This window comes from Phycodurus eques, chromosome 2, assembly GCF_024500275.1.
Source record: "Phycodurus eques isolate BA_2022a chromosome 2, UOR_Pequ_1.1, whole genome shotgun sequence".
Lineage (NCBI taxonomy): Eukaryota > Metazoa > Chordata > Actinopteri > Syngnathiformes > Syngnathidae > Phycodurus > Phycodurus eques.
The window spans coordinates 8791556-8807273 of record NC_084526.1 but is presented as its reverse complement, the minus strand read 5'-3'; the positions used below and the strand labels follow the sequence as shown (position 1 = coordinate 8807273).

The following is a 15718-nucleotide window of genomic DNA, read 5'->3' as shown; positions in this document are numbered from 1 at the left end:
CCCGCCCCCCAAAAAAGTGAAGCTAACTTTTAATTCAAGCTTTCTCAGAAGTCCGAGCCAATGAAAAGGCAGCTGTATCCTTTAGTGTACAAACTCGACATGTCGAGGGTGATCGCTCCTGTTATGTTCCAGGATGTTGTAATGTGAGTTTTCATCCAGCATCTGAATAATTATAATTAAATTCACCACAGGCTACTTTGGAACAAGGCATGGGCCTAAAACAGTGGTCACTTAAAACACTACAATGATTTCTAAGTTATATTATTTATTCAGTTAATCATGTTGTTTGCTTGGTTATTAATGTATTTGTGTATTATTTTGTTTTCCAGTCAGTTTTTTTTATTGGTGTAAAGGTTTTTTTCTGTCTTTATATTAAATATATTTGTGTATATTAATTTTTCTGTTTTGAAGTGATATGAAAACTGTAGACAAATACCAAGAGGAGTCAATAAATTCCAAAGCATTGACTTATTAAATCATAAGGATAGGAACACGTGAGGCAAAAAATAAATAAATAAATCCAACCACTAGCTGTCATTCAGTTGTGAGATATGTTTGTGATGACAGCAATCAATCATTAAAAAAAAGGCAACAAGAAACTGATTGTGTTGTTGCAACACATAGATTAAAATAACTAGGCATTGCAATGATTTATGGATTTAGAAAAACAGGCCATCACGCTTATATACACCCTCTTCTGGGAGCCAGCCAATAATACCATTAACAGCATTGTTCCAACTCATTATGTGATGAGAAACACAGTAATAATTACCAAGCTACAAATGCACAATTTCCTTTATTGAGCTAATTTCTTCGGCGAGCATTATTTGCCCGTCTTCCTCTTTCTCGCCACGTTTTATTTCTTCCTTAATATGCCATAAATCCCGTGCAAGGCTGCAGTGCAAATCCCTGGTGCAGACTCAATATTGTATTTTGTGGTATGTGGCCATGTACAAGCACAGACCTTGGAGTTATTAATCTGAGGGGACAGGGGCCATAGACACAATAAGATGAGCAGTTGAACTCTATCCTGGACTTGATTCTTCACAATCCAAAACACTAAATGTATACATTTTGTACTAGAAGGATTGGCCTGAGGGACTGGTGAATATTAAAAAAATATTTAAAAAAAAATGGGCATTAGGCCTATTGGATTTGTTAAAACAGAAATGTTAATATAGCTCTTGCATTGACTCTCGTCAGATTGTGGAAGTGTATTTGATGTTATGACTCGGTGAGCGTTTAAAAGTAAAATAACATGAATTAGTCAAGTATTCATGCTGCCACATCTGATAGAGAGCCATTGGAGTACCACAGTTTAGGGCCTTTCTGACAGAAAAGCTGTTACAATGCACATATGGCCCACTGACAAACGTGACAGATGAAACACTGTCTTTGCTTTTGTTTAAGCACCGGCTCTTCCCCTAATACAAGCCTTTTAAGTGATCAAAAGAGCCCGGCGATATTTGATGTTGTCTGCGGGGCGATGGAGGGTGGTGGTGGTGGTTGTGGTGGGTGGGGGGTTTTCGAGGCAGAGGAGGTGTCATCTAGTGATATAATGCTCCAGTCCTCTGTCACACTGCGCAGTGTCTGCTGGGAAATAATCTGACATCTTGCGCTCAACACATCGAAGCGACGAGTGGAGAAAGAAAGAGGGAAAGAGATGGGGGAGCGAAACGTATAAGGCAGAGAGTGATTGGACAAAGAGAGGAGGGAGAAGAGAAGGGCAAGTAAAAGGGGGAAGACAATCAATTGTGGAGCCCCATCTCCATCATGTCATCACCTGTCAGCATAGATTTAAGAATATAGCTTTTGAGAGACCTTCCAGAGAAACTGTATGATTGATGGTTGAACAACATTTAACGGGGTGTCGTGAATGGCACTCCTGCAAAAAAATAAAAACTACTTTAGAACACTTGCAAGTCTGCGTAGGGACACGTTTCCAGATTCAAATATGAGTTTGCATGTTTTGTTGAGAAGAGAAAACGAGAGAAAGTGCAACCGGGTTAATCAGTTGGAGAAAAGAGAAGAAAAAAATGAAGAGATGGTGACAGAGTGAATAAATCGAGTCATTAAGCGTGTGTTTGCGGGAGCCTGGCTTCCATATGACAGTGTGGGTTGGAAGGATGTTTCTGTCTCTGTTCACTGCAGCAGATTAGCTCCTTTTCCGCTCTCCTTGGCACAGCTTTTGCTTCCTGGTTTCAAGGAGAGGCTCCTTTATTTTTTTTTATCTTATTCTAATTAACCTATTGTAATTATAAATTCAAATATTTTCTTGCTAATTTGGAAAGCAGCTTCTAAGCTCGGTGAAAAACCTATTGAAAAGATTCAGCCCATGTTAGCATGAAGAGGGATCAGTATCCAAGTAAATAAAATTAAATATAAATTTCAGTAGCGGCACGGTGGAAGACTGGTTCGAGCGTCAGCCTCACAGTTCTGAGGTGCAGGGTTCAATTCCCGTCCCCGCCTGTGTGGAGTTTGCATGTTCTCCCCGTGCCTGTGTGGGTTTTCTCCGGGCACTCCGGTTTCCTCCCACATCCCAAAAACATGCATTAATTGGAGACTCTAAATTGCCCGTAGGCATGACTGTGAGTGCGAATGGTTGTTTGTGTCTATGTGCCCTGCGATTGGCTGGCAACCAGTTCAGGGTGTACCCTGTCTCCTGTCCGATGACAGCTGGGATAGGCTCCAGCACTCCCGCGACCCTAGTGAGGAGAAGTGGCTCAGAAAATGGATGGATGGATAAATTTCAGTAATCCCAGAATTTAAAACATTTTTTTACTTTTCTTGCATATAGGCATAGTACAAAAGTCTAATAAGAACATCTGGAATATGTGACATCAGGATTGGTAGATGCTCAAAATTGCAGGTGGAAAAAAGCGTCCAGTCAACAATCGAATATTCCTTCCACTGGAGGCTTTCCTGTGTAATAAATAACAGTAAAGCTGCAGAAAACAGCACAATAAATTAGCAAACTATGACAAGATATTTTGCTCCATTTGGTTGGATCTGGTCTAGTATTTCTGTTCCTCCATAATTGTAGTCCATGATAGCTTTAAGTGTCAAACCTGGAATGGAACAGATTATTCCGTGGCCAGTGGAAAGACAAGACCAATGATTCCATCTCTGCAGGCGGAAATGTTACTTCAAAACATTCTGATAATGTTGAAAAAAACTTAAATGTTACATGGACACGTAAAACAGAGATGCAGTTCCTGACCTTTTCAGTCTTGGCTGTGTGTCTTTTGTTTACACAAATTGTATTTTTCTCTTCTGTTTCTTTGTTTTTTTACATCTCTTTTGCTCTGTCGTATTTAGGTTCAATTGCAGAGCTCAATCCTTACTGACTGATGGTACCATCAGAATAGTGCATATGTTGTAAAACTGTCAGCTGCTGACAGATTGACAGACACGGTCAAGCCTTAGATCACTGCAAGCGAGTGAGCGAGTGAGAGTGTGAGAGAGCGAGAGAGAGAGAAAGAAAGAGAGAGCAAGAGAGAGAGAGAGGGGGGGGGGGGGTGTCGGGATCCTCATGTTGGATTACTCTCACACTGCCATGAAGGTTAAGTTTTAAACATGGATTGTTTATTAGCAAGATTACACAAAAAGTGCTTAACTGATTTATGTAAAACTGTATGGCCAAAGGAAAACGCATATTTTTTGTGTGGTCAAGATTTGTAAAAATTTAATGTTCCAATATCACGATGGGAAGATTCAGAATGAAACTAGAAATGTTTACAGTGGAGCCGCCAATGTCAAACAAGATCCATTCAGTCATGCTGGTTGACTTTGCTGAAGTTTTCAAAACTTCCTATTGAGACTAATTATATTTTGAATTATGTCTGTTATTTAATTTGTCACCATTAAAAAAAAAATGTAACTGTTCATGGAATGTTTTAGGTAATTCTTGAAATAAATGTCATACCTGTACATGTATTAGCAGACGTTAATCACTTTTGAGGCCAAATTGTAGGTACAGTGGATATAAAAAGTCTACATACCCCTGTTAGAAGTTTTTGTCATATATATATATATATATATATATATATATTTAAAAAAAAAAAAAAAAAAGTCATAAATCATTTCAAAACGTTTTCCCACCACTCAGACCATAACACATTTTCCCATGTGTTTGAAAGATTTTGTTATGGTCCAATAAAACCAAGGTTGATATTTTTGGCCATAATTCCAAAACGTTTGTTTGGCGCAAATATAACACTGCTTGCTCATCACCAAAAGAACACCATATTAACAGTGAAATATGGTGGTAACAGCATCATGCTTTGGGATCTTTTTCTTAGGCCGTAAATGTATGGGGGGCCTTTGACAAGATGGAAGGAATTATGAACAGTTCAAAACAGCAGTCAGTGTTAGCAAAAACAAACAAACAAAAAAAAACCTTCCAGCTTCTGCTAGAAAGCCAGGAAAAGCATACTGGAACATCTGAAATTTATTTTGGGGTAATCAGCAGCACTTTAATTGTTGGCAGGTGAGTGCTGACTCTCATTTAATAGGTTTTAATGCGATTCGGTTATTCTGAACACAGCCCCATCCGATCAAGTGCCACATTGTTTCAACTGTTTAATTTTACTTCCTCTCTCAATAGGATTTAAAAAAAAAAAGGGATCACATTAATTGAGGAAAACCTTTTAAAATGATGAAATTCTAGGCGCCGGAGAATTGAGGTTCAACTATACTGTATCTTTTAAGGTATACAATTTGATGTTGATTTTTTTTTTTCCTTGGCGGAGGTCTACATTTTTTTCAATTTTTTTCTGTGATCAAATATGCCATAAAAATGTAACTAAATGACAAGCAAAGTTGGTTGTAGTGCAAGTGCAAGAATAAAATGAGGAATATATCGAGATTAGGTGTTGCTGTGTAATTTGCAACAGCTGTTGATTCAAAGGGGAAACACTTTATTCGGTCCAGATGGTGTCAGTCAGAGGCAGAATGTGAGAGTTGACTACATTGGCTCCGGCAATGTGTTTTCCCTCCTGATAGGAATTAAAATGGTCGTTCGTTTGTCACTGCTCACAACACAGTTTAAAAAGTGGCAATGAAATGTTCCTTGGCGATAATGCACCATAATTACTCAAACGCCTGTTCTTTATCTGCAGCAGAGGGGAGACATAAGGAACATTTCCCTCTGATGAAATTTTAAATGCCACAGAGCTTGCTTGATTGAGAACACAGAAAAGTCATCCCTTTTTTTTTTTGCCAGCTGGAGCCATAACGCCTGTCATCATCTTGCTCAAAAACAACGCTGCGTGTTATGTGACCACTTTAACAGAAACGAATTGAGCAAGGGCTGGCAGGAGCGTCTCCAGCTGCTGGATGCTACTCAGTATCTGGGCCTGCAATCAGATGTAACACGCTGTAGCAATGAGGTGTAGCACACACCTATCAGGCTTTGATAAATGTATTTGTTTTAGCAGGCTGATGGGTATTGATCTCCAGAGGAGAAGATTATGGGACCCTGGAAGAGGAGAGGACAGGCGGCTCTCTCCGCCAGCATATACCCCACACGTGACACAACACTCAATGTGGAAGACTGGGAAGGTTAGACAGAAGTGGCCTGTGACCGCCATTTGTTTATTGCGGGGGGAAAAGCGACACAACCTCAAAAGATAGATAGAAAGGTAAATGTTCCAATTAGTGGAAGAATGAACTAAACCAACTGTAGTTATTTGACTCAAAAATTCACCAGATGGTCCCCTTTATCTCTGCTTGACTTCCTGCAGTAAAAAAAAACGTGCCTACTTGTCAGTATATCACACAAGAAGATCATCTCAATATTTGATTGTGTCCGGCCTCAGGCTCAGAGCAGTCACAATGCTTCACGGGATACAATATATCACAGACATGCTCGTTTCAGCCCTAGTTTCATCTCTCTATTTTTCCTTTGTCCGTCTCGCTCAACCTGCTCGTTTAAAACTGACAGATGATCCATTGAGCTTTTACAATGCCTGCTCAAAATGTCATTGCTCCACTTTCAGTCACATTCGTCTATTTTCCTCCTGACAGGCACCACAATGTTTTAAATAAAGTAAAATGTATATGTACTGTATATAGATTTGGAGGTACACGACTCTTTATGTGTATTCTTGTTTAAAAAAAATCCAATCAACGTAACTTTATATTTTAGTTTTTCAGAACCATCACGAACTATAGCTAATAAACAATATGCTGTGCAAGAATATGAAAATAAATGTAATTCTTAAAAAAAAAAGCACAGCTGAGCATTATCATTAGTTCCCATATTAAGTTTCGGGATACTTTGCTGCTCCTATTTTACTCACATTAAAAACTCCATGTTCGGTATTGGGCGACATTAAAACAGCAAATTACTCATTCTTCGTGAGATAATCTAGCAACACAGAATGTGCATGGTGCTTCTACACTGGTTCTCTCCCCAGTCTCGAGCATATACGGGAACTAGTAAAACCCTTTGATTTGATTGGGAATTTCCTCAGCAGTACATCATAATATGCTCATTTTATTCTTATCTATATGTGATAAATAATGTGTGTGCAGTGTATCTGATTAGAGTTTCCACCATAGTGCTTTTTACTCATAGATGAAAAGAGGGCGTTAAATGATGATGACTACTTTCCTCAGTGCTCCACTGAGTCAAACTCCACTTGACCCAGTGGCCTGTAAAACTGCACTTATTGCACTTATCTGATGCAATGATCGCCATGATTTTGAGGTCTCGCAAGGGGAAAAAAAAAAAAAAAAAGTCAAGTTTGTATATTATGTGGACCACACAAACGAGAAATGTTTCAGACAACTGAAGTCCCATGGTATAGTTCTTAACAAATTAGACCACTTGTCATAAAAACGAGAATACACCATCAGGCAACATGAGGTGTTTTAATGCAGACTTTGAATTTCAGTGAATTTTCATTTGTGTCAACATTATACCAGTTTGAACAAGGAAGAAGAATTTCAAACTAAATTCACACACAATTTGAGCTGGCTCCCTGCTTCTCTGAGAAGTCAGACAATCATAACATTCAACAACACGAGAACTTTTTCTTAATTTATTAATGCATGTATTTATTAAAATATAATAATGCACCTTTTCAGCTTCATAAAACAATATAATTAAAATGAATGGATAACAATATCACATTGTTACAGAAAAATACAAACATATTTGGTAATTACAATTAAAAAAAACTTTACATTCGGTGGTGGTCTAATAACTAACTAATAAGTACATTTTTATGAGAAGGATTTAGTAAAAATGTGAGTTTTTGCTTATTTGCATTTCTAATTCCACTTACTGTCACAGTTTTTAAAAGGATTCCCATCTGTAAAAACAAACAAAAAAGGTGTCCCTGTTTGTCAAGGAAAATCTTGGAATATGTCACATCAGATCAAAGGCCAATATCAATTTTAGTATCACTTTTTTTTCTGTCTAAGTGGGCTATCTTTGCAGAAAATGGAAAGTGACAAAGGATAGAATCAGAATCATCTTTATTTTGCCAAGTATGTGCAAAAAACACACAAGGTATTTGTCTCCGGTAGCCACTGTAGTACAACAACAGACAGTCAACTGACAGAGAATACTTTTGAAACATAAAGAAATTGAGAAAAACAGTCGCTGAGCAATTAAAGGTTGCTCGTAATCTGGTAATGCCGGTACAATTTATTTATTTATTTTGACAATTGTGCAAAAGGATGCAGAGTCCTCTAGCAATTAGAGCAGTTTGAATGACTAATATAGCAATAGTCCGGTGCAATGACCATTGTGCAAAGGGCGCCGACACTTCAAGGAATGTATGCAGTTTAAAGTGACTAGTAGTGCGACAGTCTGGGACAATGTCGATTGTGCAATGTTGCGGATACTCCTCAGTCAGTGTGCAAGTGGTGCAGATGCTACTTTGGCATGAATGGACAGTATTGTTCAACAACAGATATGCAAATAGTGCAGCGTCGCGAGACTACTACAGTGAGTGCACGGGTAATGTATAATTGGCCCGACTGAAATGTGACAACAAACTCCATCCATCCATCCATTTTCCGTTCCGCTTCATCCTCACTAGGGCCGCGGGCGTACCGGAGCCTATCCCAGCTATTTTCAGGCGAGAGGCGGGGCACACCCGGAACTGGTCGCCAGCCAATCGCAGGGCACATATAAACAAACAACCATTCACGCACACATTTACACCTAAGGGCAATTTAAAGTCTTCAATCAACCTACCACGCATGTTTTTTTTTGGGATGTGGGAGGAAACCGAAGCGCCCGGAGAAAACCCACGCAGGCACGGGGAGAACATGCAAACTCCACACAGGCGGGGCCGGGGATTTGAAACCCAGTCCTCAGAACTGTGAGGCAGATGTGCTAACCAGTCGGTCACCGTGCCGCCGTGACAACAAACTCAAAGACAAAAAAATTGCCAGCATGTTGCAATGGAATTGTAGGTTAGCTGTTTAAGAAGTTGATGGCAAGAGGGAAGAAGCTGTTGGAATGTCTGCTAGTTTTAGTTTGCATTGTTCGGTAGCGCCAACCTGAGGGAAGGAGCTAGAAGAGCTGCTGACCAGGATGTGGAGAGTCCAAGAGGATTTTGCACACTCTTGTCTTAGTTCTGACAGCGTGCAAGTCCTCAAGGGTGGGTAGGTCCACTGTCCGTCGCAGTCGGAGTTTGTCCTTTTTTGTAGCAGCACCAAATCAGACTGTGATGGAAGAGCACAGGACTGATTCGATGACCGTGTAGCGATAAACTATTTCCATAGGAACCACAAATATTTGCATCTAAGGACATGTGGGAACCATATTTGCAACTACCAAGAACTGAGAAACGGTTACTGATTTTAAGACAAAGTTTATAAATAAACTTGTCTATTAATGTACTGAACATATTATCGAATGTATATATTTATTGTACTTATAGATTTTAATTTTTATTATGTCACCATTTTGTTTTTATTCACTTTTAACGTAATTTACTAGAGTTGTGTTGCTCTGAAGTTACTGGGAAAGTAAATATTTAAATATTATTTATTGGAGGGTGATATCATATTAGAAGATTTTAGTTTTGGAAAACAAAACAATGTGTTAGTACTTTATGCCATCATTGCTAATCACTTTGTTTAAAGGAGTGTAAAAATCCTCTTGACAAACATCCTTTGTTCTTTTCCTTTGTTTTCATATTCCCATTATGGATGTCAATGAAACCATATAGCTTCCACTTCCTGTAATAACGCATTAGATTTCCAATACTCCTGATGTATTTTTCCATCTTTCACAGATCAAGACTTTGCAGGCTTGTTAGAGGAAAAATGATCAATACAAGATAAAGCATCAGCAAAAGAGTAAAAACCCGTTGCGAACATGCTCTTGTGACCAGTATCAATAATTAAGCCACAAGCTCAGTACTTTATTTTCAATGCATGATTGCATGATCCAATGTTTGATTCAACTATGTACTTGAGTAAAAAGTAAAAAATGAAAACAATAAAGCTTTTGACATCCCTTCCTTTTCATTCTTTAGCAAATGGTGTAAAATATAGAGGGTGGAGCCTGTTTGTGTGAGAGGCTGTTGATGTTTTATTTTCAGAGCACTAAAATACATCAGCTGGAAAGTTGGGGTGGATAGATGGTGGGGGAAAAAAGTACATCCATACCCAAAAGCTGAAAAAACTGAAAACTGAAATTTGTGTAAGTGTACATACACTTCATGTGTGACTGATTTCTGTAGGACACTAAATAACGTATAGTATAGTAAAAAATGCTTCTGTGAGAGGCTATCGAAATGCATTATGACAGACTTCAGTTCTCATTTGTTTTATACTACTGTTTAATAAATATTGGTTTACAATCTTAATTACAGGCTAATCTCAAAACACAAAGGTGCCAGGGTTATGACTCTCTCAAGCCATCCTGCAAATTTCCTGTTTTCCCCAACAGCATCCGAAGAGGGCTATAAAAGTGGATAACAACCATTAAAAAGACAAGTGTCAATATCAGCAACACAGACTGACCTGACTTCTTATCAATGACGTATACCAGCTTTTCAAAGTCATTTATAAAATGCAAAGACAACAAAAAAAGTGTTTGTTTTTTTTGTTTGTTTGTAATGTGAGAGGATAATCTCTTTCTGAACTCCTGTTCTGATGCCGGTGTTGCGCAGATACACTAGTTGTGCCCCAGTGGAGTTCTTTGTGAATGTTGCCCAACTTCCCATCGCTGATGTAATGCCAGTCTTCTTTCGGCAGCAAACTAGTTGAACATGAATCAACAGTTCTTCTACTGTTTGCAGCCAAGTAGTACACTACATCTTGTCACATTATAAGACATGATTCATCAACAACCAATTTCACATAACTATCCAAATTATGAAGAAATAATTATTCAATTAATATCAGTCTCGAAAAGATATCGATCCATCCATTTTCTATACCGCTCATACTCATTAGGAACGTGGGTGAGCTGGAGCCTATCCCTGCTGATTTTAGTTGAGAGACGGGTTACACCCTGGACTGGTTGCCAGGGCAAATATAGACAAACTTTCACACTCACATTCACACCTATGGAAAAATTAGTCTTCAAATAACCTAAGAGGTATATTTTTGGAACGTGTGAGGAAGCTGCACTACCTGCAGAATACTCACGTAAGTGTGGGGAGAACATGCAAACTCCAACACAGGAAGTCTGGACCAGAGACTCCAACCCCAAACATCAGAACTATCAGATAAACGTGCTAACCACTCGTTCACGGTGCTGCCTGTGTATACAGTATGTATAAAATTAAGTCAGGTGAAACATTGATATAGTTAACAGTTAACATCTACAATCTCTTGGCTTTAGAATTTAGTATTTACTATAATGTAATTTAAAGATCCTGTAATTTGAATTCTGGGATTTGTTTCTTTAAAACATCATATAAGCTTAACGATAATTGTTGAAATGTGCAAATTTAAAAAAAAAAAAAAGAAAAATTTGTGGCGATATGGATGTCAAACTGTTTTTCACCATTTCAGTTTTCCTGATTTTTAGGTCGTGGGTAAAAAGGCACAGTGTGACGCACTTTATAGTCTAGCACACGTTTCCCATTACCCAGTGTACAAGAACTTGAGCGTCTTCGTTAGCATCATCCGTTATCTGGCACAAATGTGACTTCCAGTTAGCTAGCTAGCTATGCCTACATCCCGTAAATACACTTTCCCTTCTGATACTCCACTGCCGTGACCACTTTAGAGGGCGTTGTTGTCAACATTGAGTACGTATGGATATAGGGATTTTTTAATTTTTTTGTCTGACGTGGCAACCAGCGTGTGGAACAGGGGTTCGCACTGGCATGTCTGCTTTAGAGCACCTCATTGTCGCGGTGTGGAAAAGCCCCGCAATGACCCAGTGGGATAAGAAGGCATAAGAAATGTGCTAGACGAAGTAGAATTCATTTTTCCAGGTTGTAGTGCAGGTATTTGATTGACAGTAGACAGGGGCCTGGGTTCAGCATATTAAACAAACACACCCACAACGTGCGACAGTGGAGGGAATGGCTTGATTTTTCAAGATTTTGAAGCTTCATTTTATATAATTTGAGATTTTGGGGGCAGGCTTGTTAACAACACACTTCTCTGTGGTGTGTCAAATTTAGAAGGCATTCATTTTCTATTTATAGGGACTTTAAAAATGAAGGAAGCGCATGTGATTTGCAAATACCCACGCACCATTTTGCATTTGTACAATTGGTTCCTGAGATCAAGGTCGCTGGTTTAATTGAGCCTGTACAAGACCCATGGCTGAGAAAGCAGGCAGAGGAGCATTGATATACTATAAAATTGTTCCAATATGGTTGATCAATGAGGCTTTGTGAGGAGATCCCTTGTGGCTTTGATTTTCCTCTGAAACAACAATTCGGGATCTCTGATCTTCAAAGGCAAACGCCATCTTTGCTGTTGTTGTTGTTGTTTCTCCCCCCCATGTTTGAGTGATGTCACTGAGGTCGATTTTATCCATGTCCATAAAGGCTCTCCCACACTTGAATCACCCAGGAGACAGCATCTGTTGGTCTGTGCAATGGTAACAACCACCAATAAAGGTCAATCTCCCATGGTAATAGCCAATTGGGTTTGTTCCCATTATTGGTGCTCTGAGCTGTGGTCAACAGATGGAGAACTGGCACCACCGCAACTTATGCTGCAGTCTAAGGTGGCTTGGTTCAGTCTGGAAGCAATCTTGTGCCTCTTTATTTGCTTCAGCTTGTGTTGGCCTGCACATCACTCCATCATCTGCAGCACCAATACGAAGAGACTTCTCGCAGTTGCATCAGAAGAGCATTCATTGCCAGTGGGGGCGAACCGTCTAAACATTTCTGCTAATTGCCTCATTAATGATTCACCAGTGTTAGGCTGCTCTAGCACTTCGCTGTGGGGAGCAAATTGTTCTGATTGGTTTGCCTCTGTCAATTATTGATGAGGCGGGGAGCTGAAGTACTAACACCTGGCTTTGCAGGTCCAAATGGCCCTGCATTCCCATCACATACTCTGTTATCACACACCCTGGGACCACATGGAGTCTTGAAGAGCTGTTGAGTCCTGACTGCTGCCGTTTCCCTCAGAGTGGATGTAGCATGCCTGGGGCAATGGCTGTGATCTCTTCGGTGAGCTTATTGGCTCACATGACTCTCCGCTGTGCGAAAGGTGGACAATGCAGCGATGTAGAGTTTGCAGCAATTTGTGGTTTAGAGGGTAGAGTCACTTGGAGAAGGGCGATGGACTTAACTGCGTGTATGACACAACTACTAGAATGGCAATCAATAGTTGGAAAGACTGCCTGAATATGAAGACAAAAGGTTCCAAGCAAGGAACAGTGTAAAACAATTGTTACATGAACTGAATAAAAGTGAAATGTGGATTAACTGAGACTGAGATTTTATATGAAGGTGCTCTGGTCGGGGCAGTTGATGAATCATAGCAAACGCTATTTACACCAAAGGCTAACAAAAACAAGACTAGAGATACTAACAATGTACGACAAAAACTATTAATTCAATTAAGCATTTCAGTTCATAAATAATCACTGGAGAAAACCAGCGAACAAAGAAATATTGGAATTTGCAAGGGAGCATGAAGCGTAATTTGTACTTCAATATCAATTTGTTTTGTTTATTTATGCAGTGGTATCGACAACTTTGTTGTGGAGCTAATGGCCCACCAACAAAACATGATTGGTGTGTCCCGAATCAACAAATATCAAATAGCTATTCTGTGTTTTTTATAAACATGTATGTGTAGTATGACCAAGTTAAAAAAAAAAACTTATAACACAAAGACACCTTGGAGAAGCTCCAACGTCTACCTTTGGCCTTAATTGAAACTGATTGAAGAGTCAGCCTCCATACAGACGACACTGTCACTCTGAATCTCTGCCAAGTGGGCTCACTATGTACACTCACAGGGTGGTCACTCTGCCTTTGTTTTTACACTGGCATCAGTGACAGCAGAGCCCTCCCCACCCTTATATCATGTGACCGTGACTCACTGTGTGTCACCCTAAACCATGCATGCTGAGACAAAAGTACCATACAGCTCGTAATGTGGTCTTCAGTGTCTCATGCTGCACATTATAGCCGTTGTATGGAAGCACTACATGCATGTGTGAGAGTGTAGTTGTCTGAGTCACACTTGAATAACAATTTTATTTTTCTGTCTGTTCCCTACCTCTCCCTTTTTCTTTTCTCAGACAACTCTACAACTGAGCTGTTCGGACATCAGAACGGCTGGCCAATAGCATGAAGACACCAACAAAGCACAACATTCAAAAACGTCTTCAATGGGGGGAACGAAAGACAGACCTGCTGAAATCCCTCAAAACTGCTACTTCTGACTCTTTCCCTGATATTTTACCTCCATTTTTTTCTCTATAAAACACAAAAAAGGGGAAAAATAAAAAGACTAAACTCAAGAGACAGTGACAACGGGAGGATTATTTTCCCTGCAGCAGTAACTTCACTAATGCATGCTTCTGTAAATAGATCATAATAAAACCGTTCCCACACTTCTGATGCGGGCCACATACCAAATCATTCTCACCATCCCATAAACCTTCACGACTGTGTATAGTCCTCATGGCCCACCATTTTCCACATGAAGCCACTATCCTTCTTGTTCCAGACACCATCTAATTATCATTTCCAGTATCATTTCTCTTCAGCTTATTGGGACTGTTAAAAAGGCAAAAGTGCTTCCAATAATCACTGTCCTGGTCTTCCCCCTCCAGTATCCATTTTAGTACATGTAAATAGATATGGAAGAAGACAAACATGAAACACTATACACTACATAGTGTATCACTGCAGCTCTTCCGTACTATAGATCTCAACATTCATACATGGATATTTTAGAAATATTTTTGTTCTAATATAAACATGCTAAAACACAATTATGTGGTTTTATTAGACGGCATAAATATCTTAGCTATAGGAAAAGAAATGCTTGAGACATTACAAGGCAACACCACAAACTATATCTGTAATAATGAAGCCGTCGTGAAAAGGAACCGTCTGTGTTTCAAGAGTTGAACATGGCTTGGAAAAAGTTAAATTTCTCTTTATACTGGTATTATTCGGCTGTTTCCTTCATTCATTACCTTCATTCATTGTAATTTTTCCTGTTGGAGCTGCCCGCCTTCTCCTTTTAGGGGCAACCTTTTGCTTTGCATGGTTGTCGGTGCTCTACTCCTGACCTAATAAACGGGAAAGAACACCTCATCGATTGCAATGTAAACTAGGACACCTATGTCGTCAGTGGACCATTACGATAATCAAATGGACTGACAGACAAGATGCCAAACCGGTGGACAGACAACTTCAGTGGAAACGAAAGACAACTTTACATGGTCAACATGGAACCGAACACCGCACTTCCACCATTTTACACCCCCTACCTCTAAGTGAGTGATCTGCACAGAGGCTTCTATCACTTTTTTACGACTCCGTCAATCTGCTTCCCTGCTGCATGACACGAGGAAAACCTTGCTCTTTGTTGGATGCTACAGGCAGCCATTTCACTTGAGGAAACAAATTGTTCACTTTGACGCTCAGTGAAATAAGCTAGAACATGCTAAGAGGTTTGCAACCAAAACACAGCATTGCTAAGATATACCACTGTATATATGTACAGTATTTCGACACTGTATAGCCAGAGATGCTGCATGTTGAGTTGGAACTTGATCACTACATAAGCCTCATCACTTCTCCTCACAAGTAACACAACATGTAGTTTTAACTCACCTATTCCTATGGTGAACGTTGCTACTCAACCTAATAGGCAACAGCAGAGTTGATAGGTCTTAACCTATTTTAAAGGACATGTAACCTCACTTTGGATGTCCCACAGAACCTGGCCACAGTGAGCGTGGGTGGAGGATGAGAAGAGGGGAGGCAAACTGGGGTGCGCCAATTAAATGGCAGCTTACAAAGTGGTACAGGGCATCGTGCCAGCAGCTGTCCATTCATCCAACGTCAAAAGGATTTGTACATCTCAGTGAATCAACACGCTGCCAGGAAAGTCCAAAACTAAAGTACAGATCAGAAAGTGAACAGTATCCAACTTTTAGTTGTGTCCGTTCACCCCTAAAAGTATATATGTGTTCAAAGGCAACATTGAAGAGCTCAACCCCCCAACTGACCTTAAATTGTTAGCATGTTATGTTGCTAGCTCTCTAGCCTGCCATGACCTTATATCCTGCTTGATGTTTACT

General features: G+C 39.7%; 1 protein-coding gene across 1 annotated transcript in view; it reads left to right on the top strand.

Annotated features, from left to right (window-relative positions):
- mafa (MAF bZIP transcription factor a) overlaps positions 1-15097 on the top strand; it is an 88189-nt gene extending 73092 nt beyond the window's left edge. Inside the window, exon 3 of the mRNA XM_061701255.1 lies at positions 13700-15097. The gene's annotated coding sequence lies outside the window, so the exon portion shown is untranslated. The remainder of the gene's footprint in view (positions 1-13699) is intronic.
- Positions 15098-15718: the final 621 nt, after the last annotated feature.